At 38.9% G+C, this 17,546-nt stretch overlaps 2 protein-coding genes across 4 annotated transcripts in view; one reads left to right on the top strand and one right to left on the bottom strand.

Moving 5' to 3' along the window:
* The window catches only part of CMSS1 (cms1 ribosomal small subunit homolog), a 221,469-nt gene that overhangs the window by 80,712 nt on the left and 123,211 nt on the right, over window positions 1–17,546 (top strand). The gene's annotated exons all lie outside the window — the stretch shown is intronic.
* The window catches only part of FILIP1L (filamin A interacting protein 1 like), a 187,913-nt gene that overhangs the window by 79,001 nt on the left and 91,366 nt on the right, over window positions 1–17,546 (bottom strand). The gene's annotated exons all lie outside the window — the stretch shown is intronic.

Genomic DNA, 17,546 nt, shown 5'->3' with positions numbered 1-17,546 from the left:
AATGACTAACATTGTGTAAATATTGATTAACCTCAGGAACTCGTGTTTTGGTTATCGCCACTCAGATTAAGGAATGAATGGATTATAGTCCACCTCTGCTGGAAAATTGTGGTCATGGGTACCATCTAGCAAACAATAGACTGATCGTGTGATTCAAAGGTGAAATTCAACATGTTCCAAATAAGGCACAATTTTTCTTATTTAACTGCCAAACTAATTGCTGAAAAGTCCAGAAAAATCATTATGGTCTATGATAGGCATTAGATGATTTCCTGGCTGATTTTTTGCCTCAATTCTTTCTCTGATAAAATTCTTTAGGAGCCTCCTCCCCTACTCCCTTCCACCAGATTCTGACTCTAAATCTTAAACTCTGTGACTGCAATCCTTAACTGTGGTAACTTTCCACTGAATGCTAAGAACACTTCCTTTTGTTGGTTTTCTGCAAGAACAGAGGAGGTGGAAGTAGCTTTTGCTTCATAATGAATGACTGAGAGTGGGGTGAATTGATCAAAAACATTACAAAAAAAGAAAGTGACATTTTCTATAATGTTGAGGTTTCTTCTAGCGTGATTTGAAGCACTCATTAATAAGAAAAACTTGTTTCTCCAGGTCTCAGAAAACTAAGGCATGTCAGATTTGCATGGCAGTGTGCACTGGAAACTCTTTTGTGAAGCATTAACAACATCAGGTTAGGATGGGAGCTTATTATAGTGCATGTAGGAAACCAAGAGTTGTTCATAGCAGGCTGGCAGCAATGTTAGCTGGTGATGATTAGTTTTAGTTGCTGTTCATCCTGGTCTTTCAGTCAAATGCAGACTTTATTCACTGTGGTGTGTTTATTAGAATACTCACCTTTTGCCTCTTGCTTACAGTTTGGGAAGAAGGCTGTTGGTTTTCTTTGAGTGTAACATACTGAATGCCTACTTGGTTTTTATGTGCAGTTAAAGGCTCATGCTTTTAAGTTCAAATGCAGGAGTTGTGAGCTTAATCAAGTAACCTGAATGTACTCTGAGCTTTTCTGTGGGCTTTGACACCACAAGCACAGGACTCTGCAAGATGCATAAACAGTCCAAGAAATCCCCTTCATTCATGCAAGTTGCAGCAGTGCTATAAACTGGACATCAAGCTACTATCAGACTTGTTGACAGCAAATGTCAATATGGCATTTCTTGTGGAAGGAAAGGGAAAGCTCTTTCTCTTATGAGAAAGAGCTTCATACCTTTTCAGGCTTTTGGAACTGGATGTGCCTGGAAATCCTGAACTTGGAAAAACAGTCCAAGAAGGACATCCTCCCCTGCATTTACTATTGCACTATATAAATGCTGTTGACTTCAAGGCCATGTGCCACCACCCAGTTTTTATAACTGCAGAGAGTTAACTGTAACTCCCTTTTAGGTTTGTCATGTCTACTTCACAGTCAGGTAGATCAGTCCTTATTGCACTGGCAAAAGGCACTTGGTCCTTGGGAAGGCCAGCTGACTTGCTAAACAGGCTGTGCTCCTATGGAGAGTGGCATCTTTTCAGTCTCCCAGGATGGAGTTTTTCCTTTTCTTCTTGAGAGTTCTTACACTTCACCTGTGTTTTGTTCTGGCATTCCTGAATGCCAGTGCCTACTATTGAATCTGCTAATGCAAGTTTTTATCAAATTAAGCAATTAATGTGAATTGTCAGAGGTTGAAGTGAAATACTAAAGTATACTTCAAGCACTTTTTTAATGGTACCTGAATGTAGCTGACAAGGGGCTCAAGCACTCTGATATTGATAACCTGCTTTATTGACATATTATTTCTCAGTTGATTTATTTAAACTTTCTTACTACCTGTACACTGATAGGCAATATTATTTATAGTGTTGTCGGTCTACAGAAGGTGCTAATGTGGTTGTCAGAGGAGGTAGGTATGTGTAACAGAAGGGCAATTTGAATCTTCAAATGCACAGTGTAAACTGCTGGTGTAGCAAGCAAAGCAGGACCTCAGAAATGGACAAAATCACACATTCCATCCACCTCCCCTGAAATTCCTTACCACCTTCAAATTGCCAGACTCCCTGGATGTGCCACCACCTAAGGGACTCACCTTCAAAACATACCTGACATTTTGTTCAGAATATCAGCTACTCATGCTCTTGCACCATGGCACAAAACAGAAAAAAACACCCATTCTGTTCTAGAGGGTGCTAGTTTTCTGCAATATTATTAGACCCTGGAATGACTGTAATGAGACATTTAAGACAGAAGTAGCATAATTTGAAATTTTTTAACAGTGTGCTTTGGTACATTGGGTTATTTTCTGTTTTGAGCAGCTCTTGCCATGTTCTTGAAGGGTTAATGGTAAGCAACATTTTATTTTGTTTCCAAATGGCTTTTTTTTCCACAAGGTAAAAATGTTAATTGACCCATAAAATTTATGATATCATAAATGTTGTTTGTGGCACTCAAAACAGTGAGCCCAGGTTCTTAAGATTAAATTCATGAATGTAAAATTTGTCTTTTTGCATATCTGTCTCAACCAACACTTACATTCTATAATGATGGCGTCTGTGTGCAAGAAAGCTGTCTTGCAAAAAACAAAAAAGTGTTCCTTCTTGTAACAGAGTTTGTAATTCACAGAGGTTCTGTGATTTCTCCTGGAGAGCTGACTCTTGCATCTTGTGGCAAACTTTTGTATAGTTTAAGCCCTTTTTCTTTGTATCACCAGGATGACAATATAAATTGCCTTAGAAAACAGTAAACAACAATTGCTAAAAATGAGTTGATTGTGTGTCTGTGCGTTGAGCTTGTGATCTTTCATCTGTTTTGGCTCAATTACTAAACAGCAGGGATTGTACCTATATAAACAGAAGAAGCAAAGATACTTGCCAGCATTCTCATAAGATGCATTATGTACCATTGTTTACATCAAAATTAAAAGAAGATTGAAAGGGAGAATCGAGGTCATGAAGTCACATGACATCTCTTGAAATCACAGACCACTATGCTGTGGGTATTTAACAGAGATTAGTTTTCCATAATTGTGCTAATGGAATAGCACAAGACTTGTGTTCTGCACTGTTGTGCTTTCCTTCACATTATGAGCTGCCTGTCTTACAGAAGGTTTTGCACTGGAATCTTGCTTGAAGTAACAATGATGGTTCCCAAGCTCATCAGATTTGTGCAGTTTGGTAGGCTGGGTCCAGATTCTAAGAGGAATGAGATTGGGTTACACTGAAATGTTCTGGTAAATCAATTAATTGCAAGTTAGAGACTCAGTGAAGTTTGCATCTATTTATAGTGTTCATGTTCGTGTTCTTTTTACTGTTTCTCTTCTGTTCTGTTTTTTCAAGATCTTGCTCATCTCTGAACTAAATGCTGTCCTTCTACATATAAAGGAGGTATTGTCTTTTCTTGGTGATTAACAAGCCATCTGAAGTGTCAAAATATACTTTCTTTGAGAGACAGGTGAATAAAGGACCAAATGTTTCTGTGATTGGTCTCCACCCTCTCAATCATATTCTGAAGGAAATTAAACTGCATTTGTCTCTTTGGCAGCAGTGAATTAGCAGGTGGTTCTGAAATCCCTGCACTTTTGTGGGAAAGACTGAAATATCCTTCAGAGATAGCTTCATCTTAGTGTTTTAAGAGATATTTTGGCATCTATTTTCACCTTTAATGTTTTCATTTTTAGTCAGTGATTGATTTATGAGCTAACAAAATCCCTAACAGGACTTCATATTCCATTAATCCTAGGGTAAGGACCCAGAATTGTTAAGAACTTGCTGCTTCTTCCAAAAATCTGTGACTAAGCAAGGAATTATGTCACTCTGGTTTTTAGTATCCCTTAAAGGGCAGTGCTTTCGATTTGCTGAAATGGATAGGACTCCTACCAACAGACTGACTTTTAAAAGGCATTGAGATCTGATTGCTTGGCATACCAATGTAATGGGTGAGTGCAAAGCACATGATGTGTTTTGGAAAGAGGTCTACAATCCTCCTCCCATCACTCTAAGTGTGGACTGGGGCAAGAAGAAAAGGGGTCCCACGAAGGTTTGTCTTGTTCTTCTTTTGCAGTTCTGGTGTGGCCTTTAGGCCAGCATATGCAGCTACTGAACTGGGGTAAAACATGAAAAAGTCTTTTTAATAATTAGAATCCCAGGATATGGCCATTTCACAGCATCACTAAGGCTTTCCTGGAACTGGTGTCTTCTGACAAAATGTGCTTAGGACTTTCATTCTTCCCCTAAGTGGAAATATGTTGCTTTGTGGTAGATTTTCCCTACTTCCAAAGAAAACAGCCTTTTGGGTAGACTGTGTTAGTGTTTTCCTGAAAACTGTTTGAAGTGGCTTCTATCCAGCGGGATGTTCTGTTCAGAGGGATGGTTTGTGCCATGACCAGCTATCTCATTTGAACTGTGCTCTTGTTCTCAGTAGACTTTGTGCTGTTTTGGTGCATAGGATGGTAATTTAGTGAAAAGAGACACCTTTAACAGGTTCTTCACTCAGGGAATCTGGAATGTTTCCATCCTGGCAGGGAAATGACAAGATTAAGCCATTTTTTTCTGGGAAGACTGATGCAAAAGTGTTTACCTGTGTTTCCTGATGCATCTGTTGGCATGCAGAGTTGCAGGAAGTCAAGCAGTAGAAAGAAAATAAATTAGCAGCCTGTTTCCTCACTCACAGGATCTTGTCAAATTTTGGTCTCTGAAGCTCTTGGGGATCCTGCAAGAACAGCAGTAACTCAAATGGGAAGAATGTCTGGATTCAGCCAAGGATGGGAACGCTCCCAGACAGGAAAAGTGCATGGGTGAGAACTGGACATCGTTTTTGTGCTGGTTGTCATTTCTGTTCATCTGACCACAAGCCAGATTCCTCATCCCTTGGCTATAGGGAGCCTCTTTTGAGACAGTAAAATGCCTTTTGAACCATCTTAGGGTTGTCATGGTACTCTGCTCGCAGTAAAGGTAATGTGAAATTTCCACCATCTGTTGCCTCCTCCTCCTTCCCCTTCCAATCCTGTAGTGTTTTGCAGGATGTATGAGTGTGATAGCTAAGATCTTCCCAGGTCCATTTTGCATCTGTGCAGGCTTACAGTCATCTTTAAAAGGCTGAGTCTCTGTGGGAGGTTTTGACCAGGTTCTTTTAAAGGATATATCTATATCACTTGTCTGTCATTTCATTATTGGTGTGTGAATTAGTGATCCAGTCTTCATTCTTGTAATGTCTCAAGCTACAGATGTACAGATAAGCACACACACATCCCTCCCACCACTGGATTTTGTGCCAGGAGAAAAGTAGAGAAAAGTGCCATGTGACTAGTTCTTGGTTTTGTGGCCTCGAGCTCAAGTTAAGCCCATTCTGTAGATTAACTGATCTCACCCCATCTCCTACTAAGTCTCAGGTGGTGTTTTCCCACATGTTCGGCAGTTTAAGGCACACACATTCACAGTGCACAGCATGAAAGCATAATATGCTCACCTTGAACAAATTTGAAATTTTCACATTAGGAATATGTGGTTAGGAATGTACATTCCTGTTTGAAGATGTCAAGTGTTGTTTTAAGTAGGATTCTTTAGATAGCTGGGTAGAAGACCTCTTTGTGATGATCCATGGGAAAATCAAGAGTTTGGGCTCCTTGATGCATCACACAACATTTCTTTGGCAAAACTGGGTGTGTCTTTTGAAATTTGAAATGAAAGCCTGGATGCCACAAAGCTTCCAGCTCAGGAATCAGTACTTTGAGACATGGACTGATTTTTTGTCCTTCTCTCTGGTAATAATTTGAAACAACTTCTGCTAAACCCTTCTTTTCTCTCCTCCGCAGGAATTCAGCTCTCCTAGTTTGTGGTCTGGCATTTCACCAAGTTGATGGTAGTCTTGGAAGTTGACAGTATATTTATACCATTACAAGTGTACAGTTCCTGGAGCAAGTAGGTGAGACCCTGGACATGCTTGAGATTATTTGTATTCTCAGTGAGATGCTGCCCCTGCCATGAGGCCACAGTGTGAAGCCAAGGGTTTCATTGCAGTGGGAGAAGGACTCTCAAGCTGCAGGTGAACTGTAGCTTCAATGTGCTGCTGCTGTGTTTGTGACAATTATATCTAATTTCTCATCAACCTTCTGAACCCATATTTTCATGGGTGCTGAAGGTTAAGGAAGAATCAAAAGTAAAATACCTAGAATGTCATTAGCTTTCTGCTGCTGGGAATAGAGGGTTGAGGGGAATTTTACACAATTAGTTGAATTGCCTCTAAGATTGATAGGGTTTGGGGTTTTTTTCTGTATGCTCCCTTGGGTTTAGGTTTGTTTTATCTTTCTTTCTAAAGTACCATGAAACATAAAATGTTTCATACTTATTTTGTAATTAGACACTAATAGTGGATTATTTACAAGGATCAGTTCAAGAAACATTTTTGCTGAAAAATGTGATGAGATGTCACTATAGCATCAGCTAGGTCTAAGCGTTAGAAGAGGTAAGCTCTGCAATGGCATTCAATCCGCTTCTCTTGCTAAACAAAAATATGTGGATCTTGCACTATCTGTATGACAGAATTTTATTAGTAAACAGAAATAAAACTCAGCTGCTCTAATTTCAATTATATAAATTTACTTTCCAAGAATAGAATTTTCTCTTTTTATGAGCATAAGAAATAGCTAGCATTATTTAATACAGTGTTTGTAGTTTAATATTTATTAATATTAAATTTCCTACTGAATTTAATATTTATTACTATTATAAACATGGTTTGTTATTTATTATTCAGCTGATGTAAATTGACTCCATTGTATAATTGCTCTGTAATTGCAGCAGTATCTGAAGCAAAAACATGAAATAGTGCTACATAAAACAAAAATGTTCCTGTCTTAGAAACTGTGTGTCCAAAGTCATCCTTTTCCCAAATATCTTGAAACTACCTGGACTGTAGACATTTATGTAGCTGGATAATTCAGTGTTTCAGTTGATAATTTCAGTTTTTCCTCACTGTGGCTATCTCTGAACTCTCCGTAGCCATCAATTTCCCTGAAATTTGTAGAGATGCTTTTTGTAGAAAGGTGCATATTGTTGAAATTTGTAGAGGTGCCTTTTCCCCTCTCTCTGCCCTGTTTGGCCTTGATTTGGCTGGGACCCCTGGTGAGACATTGGACAAAATGTGCAGCCTCCTTGCTGCAGAGAAATAAGCTCAGGCTGTCCCTGGGAGGAACACTGGGAACTTTGGTTGGCCCTTCCCAGATTCATCTGTCATGGAGACATTCATGAAACTGGAGGGTAAGATATTCAGACTTGTGAAACAAATAGGTTTTTGCATGCATGACATGTTACTGTAAATCCCACAGGCAGTAGCTCAAGTGAGGTATTTTAGAACAAGAGAAGGAGTCTCCATCTGTTTGGTTTCAGTCTTGCATATGGTTATTTTACAAAAGGTAAAAACCCAAACCTAAATTTTCTAAGTTTTGTGTTTCAGGATAGACCAGAATTTTCTGTGTGGAAAGTCACACACCTTCTGTCTACTGAATAGTGAAGGTTTTTTGTTTTGTTTTGAGGTGGTTTGTTTGAGGGTGTTTTTTTCAAAACTATTGAGGGTTTTCCCTGGCTTTTATGTTTTACGGTTTATTAATCTGATCTACTTCATACATTCATATCTCGGTTCTCACTCTATCACATGAGATCCATGTGCCTCCCAGGTGAATATCTATGCTTCTGGCTTTTGCTTTCCTTCTCTCTACTGAAACTTAGTAAATTAATTAGTAGGTTCACAGTGTGAAGCTGTGTGAAAGTATTGTCTCAGCAGTGGCATTAGTTTTGTGTAAGTACATGTTTCGGTATAATTTAAAAAAACAGGAAAAGTTTCTTACTGCATGAGTCTCCTAAATAATCCAATTTTGTTTATTCCATGCTTGCTTAGGTGCAGATGAGGCCTTTCTTGCCTGGGTTCAATATGATTTTGGTAAATGGGAATCTACAAAAGCAACTTATTTTTGTCTTCCTGACAATATAGTTTAGGCTCATACTTCTTTTGCTGCCCTCAGCAGACATGATGCAGCCAAAGTACCACCACTGTGTGGTAATTCTATAAATATTTCAAGGTGAGTTTTGTGATAGCAGGTTAAAAAAATAAAAATCTTGTTTTTATAGTATTTTCTCTCACTTCCCAAAACATCCTATCACTGCCAAAATGGGAATATTTAATGTTCTATTTTGATCATAGAAGTAGGATTTAACCACTATAAATTGAATATTTTTATTCCCATGCTTTTAGCAACATGACAGATCTCATTTTAGAAATAATTCTCAAAATAATTAAGATGCTAAACCTGAATATAATGAAGAGAAGCTTGTAAGAATAAAAGGCAGAGGAAGTTTACTCAGCCCAGTGCCATTTTTACACCTCTGACTTCAGTGGTTAACTTTCTCTACACATACACAGTTGCACATACCAGCACCATTTCAGTGATGTTTACTGTAATAAGGTCCTGCCTTTCTGGCAGAAGGTGATTTTCTCTGTCAGAGTGCTTGTGATAGTCATTTTCTGTACCCTTCAACAGGCTGGTAATGTGGTACAAGGTCACTTTGAAAAGCAGCCTATAATCACAATTCTTCAAAAAGAGCCTAAATGAAGAAATACAACATTACGATGTTATTAGCTGTAACAGCTGTGGGCAAAAGAAAAGGAAGAAACCAGTGGTAATTCTTGTATTTCAGAGTGCATGTGTGTGTCTTCATGCACATACATATGACATTTGAAATAATGTATTTGTGTACCAAGTGTGTATCTGTGTAATACTCTTGTGCTTGGTGCTCATGGCAAATGCAAAATAAGTAAACTTTATAAGATACTTTCATCAAAAGCGCAGTGGAAGTCCACAAAGTTTTAAAATATCTTGCTTTTGTTTTCAATAAAAATGCATGGTTAGTAAGCAAGGATTATCTAAGGTATGTTATTTAGTGTAAATTAATTTGTCACCCCACACTAATTGCTCTGGGTATCTGAGACCAAAGCTTCTTAACCCTTGCAGCCATCTCCATTTCCAGTTTACTCATGGGGGTTTTTTGTCTGCTTTGTGTTTCTATGGAGTGTCCTACATCCGTGAGTCATGAAATAAGCAGCAGAGGCTTCAGGGAGAACTGCTGAATAAAAATGTTCACCTTCAAAGTGCATATATGTTCATTTTCTTCAAGGGTATTTTTGACAAGCATAGATTTGTTGAGACATTTGTGTGGGAGTGTTCACCTCAGTGCTGCATTTCTCCACAATGAAAATAAACCACAGACTTTTAAATATCCTGAGAAAAATTTCTTCAAAGACAGATCAAAGGTCTTTACTAATGTCTGAGGAAGCTGCCTCTCTTGTGAACTCATGTCTATGGAGAGCTGGTTAAGACAATCAAGATCATTATTCCATTGATTTGATCATTTGCAGCCTGCTCTGAGAGGAGATGCCTTGTTTGGAGCAGGAGGAGGTGGGGGAATCCACAGATACTCCTAATTTTACCAAGAAAGTAATGAATAAAGTAACTTTTAAAAACCAATTCTGTTGGTTTTTCCCCCACTATGCTCTGTGGTTGCTCTACTCCAAATAATTGTCTAAAGCAGTGCATGTACAAGAGTTCTGTGTAAGAATGAGTCGATTGACTTTTTTTATCAGTTTTATCTACTTTTGTGGCTATTGTGTTCAGTGAAATGTCCAGGTATGAGTTTCCCATCACAGAAATTTTACATCTTTGTTTTCTTATTTCTTTGTTTTTGTTTCATTTCTGCTTGTTTGTTTTGGGGTTTGGTTTTTTGCTTCTTGGTTTTGGTTTGATTTGTCCAAAGATCTCTTTCTATCTCCTTTTGCATCAAAACAACACAGAGCACATATGAGCTAAGCTTTGAATGTTTGTGAACTTCTCCCTAAGCTGGAATTCTCCACCTTTAGACAGCATTCAGGAAAATAAATTGATTTTTATTCTTTATGGCCTGGGTTTTCTTTCTTATCTATTTCTTGTGTCTGTTTGCTTAGTGAACTGCATCTTTTATCATTCAGACCAATTTTTTATAGGCTCTCTGATAGCAGAGAGCTCTTAACTCTTAGAAGCTGTTAAGAATTGTGTTTCTCTTTTGAAGCATTTTACTGGTTTTGTCATGCTTCCACAAAGCATCTGTGGCTGCTAGGTAGGACTTCAGGCTTGCATTTGACCTAGGTTTTCCAAGTTGGTGGGTTAGGGATATTTTGTTAATTGTTGGTTTAAGACAAACTTTTTTAATGCCATCTCCACTAATGACTGTGTTCTACTGCTACCTAGAAATTGGACAATAATCTTTTGTTGGTTTGTCTGATCACAAATGAAATAATTTAATTTTCCTTTTTGTAGATAGTAGGGTTTGCTTTTAGCTGTGGACTGGATTTTTCTTGTATATCCTAAAGCTTTGATCTTTATTGCATTCTGTGATTTGGTACTTCAGAGCAATACCAAGGTTTTCTTTATAGTCTGTAATACAAACCCAGTGTGATATTGTTTCATTTTCTCCGTGCTTGCTTTTCTCATTCATGACAATACCTCAGTATGTAACAGCAGGCTAACATCTTTTTTTTTTCTGACTGGGATAATCCTTAGCTGTGCAAAAAATTGGCTCTGGTGTTTTCCTCTTCCAGCTGCAGCTACAAAATAACAACACATGCACGGCCGTGGAAGATTCCTCAGCTCATTCCCCATGCTCACATTCTCCTTGTTAAATATTCAAGAGGAAAACTTGAATAAATATCCGAAATATTTTTCCCAGGAGTTTAATGAAATAATATCTCTCTCAGATCTCCAGTCCTCTAACTTTTCTATGCAGATTATACCTTATTGTCTATGGAACTTAAGAGGGTTTAGGTTTGGGGGTTTGGTGAGGGGAAGGGATGAATGGCAGAAGTTCCCTCCTCACCTCTGAGCCAGGAGTGCTGACTGGCACTGCTCTGTATTCTGCTTATCCAGCTCTACATATGCTGCCATAGGACTCTTGTGATGCCTATGGAAAAATTGCAGGATTTTGGTAACAGTGCCCTGGGGTCACAAGGTGCTCCTAAGAAATTTTGAAAACATTAATTCCTAGCCTTTGGTGGAAGTGGAAGTAAGTCTTGTGTTGGTCTTTCAAATCTAAACACCTTTTTGTGATAGGAATGTGTATTTCTGTTTTTTGTTGTTCTGAAATATTTTTCTTTTGTTTTCTCTGTCTTTTATTCTTTCTTTTTATTCTTATTAACCTCTAGTTCTGTTGATGTTAGGACAGCAGGATATTTTAAATAATCTACTGCATGTTCACCTCCACACAAATGAACGCAGGAAATATGAGCTTCCTTGTAGATTCTCAGGTCAACTTTGTAGTTTGTTTTTAGTTTTTAGACTTTTTTCATTATAATTGATTATTGCCTTAAATAAGTGAAAGTAAAATTACAGTGGTGGCTGATATTTTTTTATATTGTTCATATTAATTAGTGACTGTGCCTATATGTGTCTGCCAGGAAAATGTGAAAAGCACAGAATTTGAAAAGTAACCACACACAGTGAAATTAAATTTTGTATGTTTTTGCATTACATGTTTTACTAGCCATGACATTCATTGTTTATTATAATGCCTTACAGTATTCCCATAGGAATAGGCTCTGCTCTGATGATGCAGCTTTGGAAAATGCAATAAAAACACACTAGAAACCTCAGCTTTCTAATAGGAAGTTTCTTGTAAGCAGTGAAGTTAAAATGCGTCCTCCCAGTAAAAAGGAAGTAGGATAGAGGTCAGTGAGCCAGGTAAATATCCCTCCTCTCTGTCACTAGCTGTGCTTTCTTCTTCTTTTTCTCCTATGTTGGAAGTTTGGTCTTGAGGCCATTTCCTCATGTTCTCAATGTTCATGTGTGTTTTGGCGTAGGGCAGGTAGGGAAAACCCATATCATCCTTTCACTGCTGCATAAGGACCCCACCGTTTTGCCACATGAGGTTCACTTGTAAAGGCAAAAGTTGTTGATCTGTGGATGAAGCTGTGACTTCATCGTGGTTTTGATGATACTGTAGCCGAGCCCTTGGGGAAGGGCAAGGCCTGTGGCATAGAGCACGTACTGTTGTTTGTTCCTCTCTTCGTTTTTCCACTTGCTCAATTTAAATATGTCTCTGGCCTGCTGCTAGCCCAGTGGCTAGTGAGAGTGGAGGAAACAGATCTTGCAGATTTAATGAGCACATCTATTAATATTTTGCCAGAGTCTGATGTTCAGAGAGGTCCAAAGGGAACACCAAGGTCTGGATGCCTTCTTCCCCATCCACACTCCTCTAAAGGCCTCTCTAAAAACCCCACTTGAAACACCTGTTTATGCTTTTGGAAGAATCAAACATAAAATGAAAGCAGAATCTTTGTGTTGCCCAGCATGGCACCAGTTGTCCTACAGTTTGGTGCAGCTTTGTTACGTGTGTGTTGGTGCTGGAGATGTGCAGAAAGCTTGTCCACCTGCCCCTGGTGGCCAGTGACAAAGAGTGTGGAAGTAGGCAGAAGCAAGGTGGAACCTGGGGGACACAGTGGGGACCCTTCTGCTGCCAGTGTTCAGCTCTGCAATTTTAATGAGAACACTGCAGAACGAACTGCTACCTGAGCAGCAGTTACCATATGTGGGGTGATCTGCCAGGACAGCCCTGCTGAAGTTGCTTTTTTGGTCTTAGTGGCAATTATATTACATTTCTACTGGTGTTTTCCTGGCAGCTGAGGTCAAGTCTACAGTTTTTTAGGTGTGTTGAGGAGGCCATGAACAGGTGACTCCAAATGTTTGCATTTAACGTGCAAGTCCTTCCTAATGAAGCAATGAGTTGTATCTTGCAGGCACATATCCTTAGCTTGCTGTTAGCAAGACTTCACCAAAATAATTTTATCAGAAGCTAGTATTTAGCTTCTGAGAGCACCATGCCTCTTCTGCACATAAATAGTGCTAATTTGTTATACATTAAATCAGCAGGCCACTTCTGACAGTGCCTGTGCACCTCATCATCTGAACGTGCAGACATCTCTCCTATAGATATAGTACATATAAATATATGCAAAAGATACTGCCTGGTCTTCTGACTTGTAAGTTTGTTTGTGAACATTTGCTTAGCGTGAAAAAAAGAAGATAAATTCTGAAGTGGACCTCCTTTCCCCCTTTTGATTACTGGGGTGCTTGTAAAGGAGTCATTTTAATGCACAGCAGGTTGTGTATGTTGTGATCATATGTTCTCATGCATTAATAGTATTTATATTCTTTCTCTAAGAGGATAACTTTTCTTAGTGCTCTGTTCAAATCAATTCTGTTTGGGTGAATAAGTATTTGAAAAGTGTTAACAGTAGAGTGGATTTACCTTGGTTAAGATGATACTAGCCTTGAATAGCTAGATGTTTCTGTATGTGCAAGCAGTTTTATTTGAGGAACAATCACAGGTCCTAATACTTCTCTGACACCAAAATTTAAGTTAAATTTCCAGATGTAAAATACTTTTGAATGAAAGGCCAGATAATATGTCCTGTATCATTTAATACCCAATACCTAATAAACATCAGAGTGCACATGGTGGGATTCTGCAAGCTTTCTTTGTGCTGATAGGCCCAATAAAGTCTGTGGGGCTGCATGTGCAATATTGGATTACAGGGTTAGGGACTATATTTTGTGACTCTTACTGCTCGTATAACTCTGACTACATGTATTTTCCTTTAAGTATAGTCTGGACAGTCTCAAAATGTAGCATTTTAAAGGTCCCTTGTTAACACAAGCCTATTTATTAATTAAAGAAACAAATGTAGAAATAGTAAGATGTTTAATTTAAGGTTTGATCATTTTCTTGTCATAGAGCCTTAAAAAAGAAGAAAACAAGAAAAAAAAAAACCCAAGCCACACACCCCCTGACATGAACCAAAAAAACCCCACCAGAGAACCACCACCACCACAAAAAAACCCCCCAAAACACCCGTAACAACCACCAAACCATAGAATTTACTGGGATAAAAGACGGGAAGATATATTCATAGCTGAGAAGTAAAACCGAATGGTTTGGTTTTTAGGGCTAAAATTGAAGGAAAAAATATGGTAGAAATTCATATATATGATAAATATAGCATAGATTGTGGCTTTTAACACCAGCCTTAATAATGTCAGGAATACTGTTCTTCATAATTTTCTGGTTTTGCATGAGCTTAAGATAAATTATGTAGGTTTATCCTCAGAGCATTTACATAGTGAGATTATTTAGGTCATAGTTTCAGCTTCATGCAAATTGGAGCTGCTGAAATGTACCCATTTCTTTAACATTAGTGATTTATTTAAAATGTGTGTGGTGACAGGCAAAGGCTTCAACAGTAAATACTAGTGCTTCTTGTTTAAGAAAACAGAATTAAATTGGAATAAGTTGCTCTCCTATGAATTAAGTAAAATCCAGTCTTTTTTGGATAAAATGAAAGTAGCCTTTTGCTACTTTCCAGATTTAGTTTTGCTTTATTTGAACATGATATATACAGCTTCATAATGTCCTGCTAGGTCCTAGACAGAGTTCCTAAATGCCACTGAAAAAATTGACAAATCATTCAGAAACCTGATCTTCTTTACCTTACTGCATCGTGCTTTTCAAAATGAAGTTGTTGCTAAGGAGATAATTGCAATGCACTGCATTTTTTTGGGATCAGAACAGTGAAGAAGCCTTATAGCAAATTCTTGTTTTTCTGGTGTTCTTCAAATGTCTGTTAAGCCATTGGTATCCCATTTGATATCCTTTATGTTCTGTGATCAACAGAGATTGTCAGAGATGTGAGGCTTTAAGATCTAGACTAGATACAATTCAGTTTAGCAAGCAGAACTTGATCCTAAATGATTACTATTGTTCAGGGCCTGTAAAAATAGTTCGGAGGCTTAGTCAGTACTACAGTAATAAATGTAGTGAGCAAGCTTTGAAAAAAATATTAAGACCAGTATCCCATGAAGCTATACAGGCCACCTGTGTAAGATGTAACCCTGTGGAGAGTTAAGGCTGCCTTCCCAAAGGGCCTGTATGATACTTGTAAGGCACAGCTTTGTCCAATTTGCAGCTGCATGGCTAGGCATGGACCCTGGTCATCTGCTGCTCTGGCAGGTCCAGCAAAGGCAGTGTTTGGCCACTGTCCAGCTGCTGGAGCAGCAGTGTTTGCCAGCACTGCTCTGATGGGTCCCATGTGTCCCTGCTGTGCTCCTGCCCCAGCTGCCTCCAGGTTTGCTGCTGTGCCCACAGAGCTCCTCTGCACCTGCTGACCTTGGCACTTGGGGACAGGAGGGTGGCCTGGGAGGATGAAGGGGAAAAAGGGAGGGAGTAAAGAAGCAAAAACAAAACATATGTTTTGGGGAAGTGGTCATGTCACCCATGTTGGAGTGTCATCTTTGCCTAGGGAAGCTGTACATGCAGGGTGAACTGGACAGAGCATCTGGAAGGCTCTGAGTAACTCTGTGCCCTATCATGGGACACAAATAAGGCTCATATGTATTTGCATACATAAAATTATCTGTCTCTAAAACTATCTAGGCATACTCGTATGCAAACTTGGTCCACTGTGAGGAAGAATTGCAAGGGCTGAGACTGTGCCACGTTGTAAAAAAAGGATGACCAGAATCAGATCTCTTAATATAAATGCTTGTGCAGGAAGGTTTTCACACTAGCTTTGCATATGTACCCAGCTTATCTGGCTGTGGGCAGTGAAGAGGGATGGAGTTGGTGTTCAGAGGGCACTTCCATAATTCCAAAGGTGGATTCCCACTTGGGAGAAGCCCTGATTTCTCCATGAGGTGTGGCAGCAGATTGGCTGGTTAAGTATCTATTCTCTGAAGTATGAAAGCCTCTTTTCCTTCCCTGTTGTGCACTCTTCCTTTTCAAGGGATTCAGTGTTGCTTCTCAGAAATCTTGTTCAGTGTAACATACCAGAGTTTGCTTTGCTTAAGAATTAAGTGTCAGAATTGTAGCAGAAAACTGTGAAAATAGATGGCTTATCAGCCTATTTAATTAAGTACTTCTGTCTCTAAGAAAACGTCCTAAGGCAGTTATTAGCAACTGATACTCTGCAAAGAGGGCTTGTGGGGGATCCCTTGTTATTGTTCTGGGAGTGCTTCAAATTGGTCTCTAGCAGTGTTCAGAAGCCAGAGAGCTTTAACACAGCAGATAAGCTAAACCAGAAGGCATCATCATGCCTTTGTGCAGACATATTTTGGGTATGGGATGCAGCTGATTCCCTATCTTCATAAAATGTAAAGTAGCACCAGACTACCTATGCTCTTATCTCCTGGGACAAGCAGACCATGACTGCTCAAATTGGAAAGAAAATGTATAAGAGACGTGATTTAGGACTCAGATAATCCTGAGCAGTATACATGAAGTAAATGGAAATAGTTATTTGCTCATAGCATGATGATGAGGGACACTCATTGGATCAATTTGCCACCGAACTGAAACAAAGTCAAGTATTTTGATGTGCAGCAACCTCTGAGGTAAGTGCCAGAGGACACAGCTGAGGCCAGACGTGTCAGTGCTTTCAGTGAGGAGATTCACAGAGGAACAGTTTAGTTGTGGTAGTTCAGAAGGATCTTCTGAAGGCAGCTTAAATCCTTAAGTGACAGCTGAGGGCATGCTAGGAGAAGGATCACTGCCATCGCTGTCTTTCTGCAAACATCTGCTTTTGGCCGCTGTCAGAAAGGTTTTTGAACTAAATAAGCCTCTGGCTTTCCTGATGCATTTTTCCTGCAGCACAGGTGAGACTCTAGACTATTAATTCTCCAGTACCTTTTAAAGCCAGGGAGTGAAATACATTTTGAAATCCCCTATTTATTTGCAGTGTGGAGTCAGGCTAACTTTGCCCATGCAATACTTTATACATTTCCTTTATACAAGTTATTTATGCAATACTTTACACAAGTTAACTGCTGTCAGGAGTCATTATTTCCATTGAGAAGAGTGATTCATCTTTCCATGAGTAGTCAACAGATCTCTCAGTGGGAATGAAATTTTAGCTCATGTCACCCACCATTCTGTAGGAGAAAATACATATGGAAACAGGACATTGTGTTTGGATACGTGTTTTCTGTTGAACTGGGTTGCCTAAGAACTTTTGTCTCGAGTGTTTTGAGCAAATATAGTATTTATTTATCTATCCAGATTAGCTTCAGAATGGTAGTTGTGGAGGAGAAGGCTTGCTCTTACGGGCAGAATGGCCTCTCAAATGTGCCACAGTCCTGATTAAGAAAACCAGCTTTTAGCTGCTACAATGGCTACTGGGGATGGTTTCCCCATTTCTGCTGTATTCCTTTCATCTGTCTAGCGGAAATTTGTCTTACTTTTCTTTAATTGCTTATCAGATTGATCTGTTAGAGGTGTTACTTACATTGGAGAAGCCTCTTGAGCAAGAGATAACCATACAGATACGCCTTCTGCACTACTGTTACTGTGAAAATTTGGAAAGAATAACCATTTGGAGAACACAATTTCTAACGATCTATAATATATCCAGCATATCACAAGTTACCTTGCTCTTCATTTGTGTCCCTGTGTTGAAATTTTTATTTTTTGCTTCATCTGTCTTTTTAATACTCAAT

This window comes from Poecile atricapillus, chromosome 1, assembly GCF_030490865.1.
Source record: "Poecile atricapillus isolate bPoeAtr1 chromosome 1, bPoeAtr1.hap1, whole genome shotgun sequence".
Classification (NCBI taxonomy): Eukaryota; Metazoa; Chordata; class Aves; order Passeriformes; family Paridae; genus Poecile; species Poecile atricapillus.
This window is presented reverse-complemented; position numbering and strand designations above follow the sequence as displayed.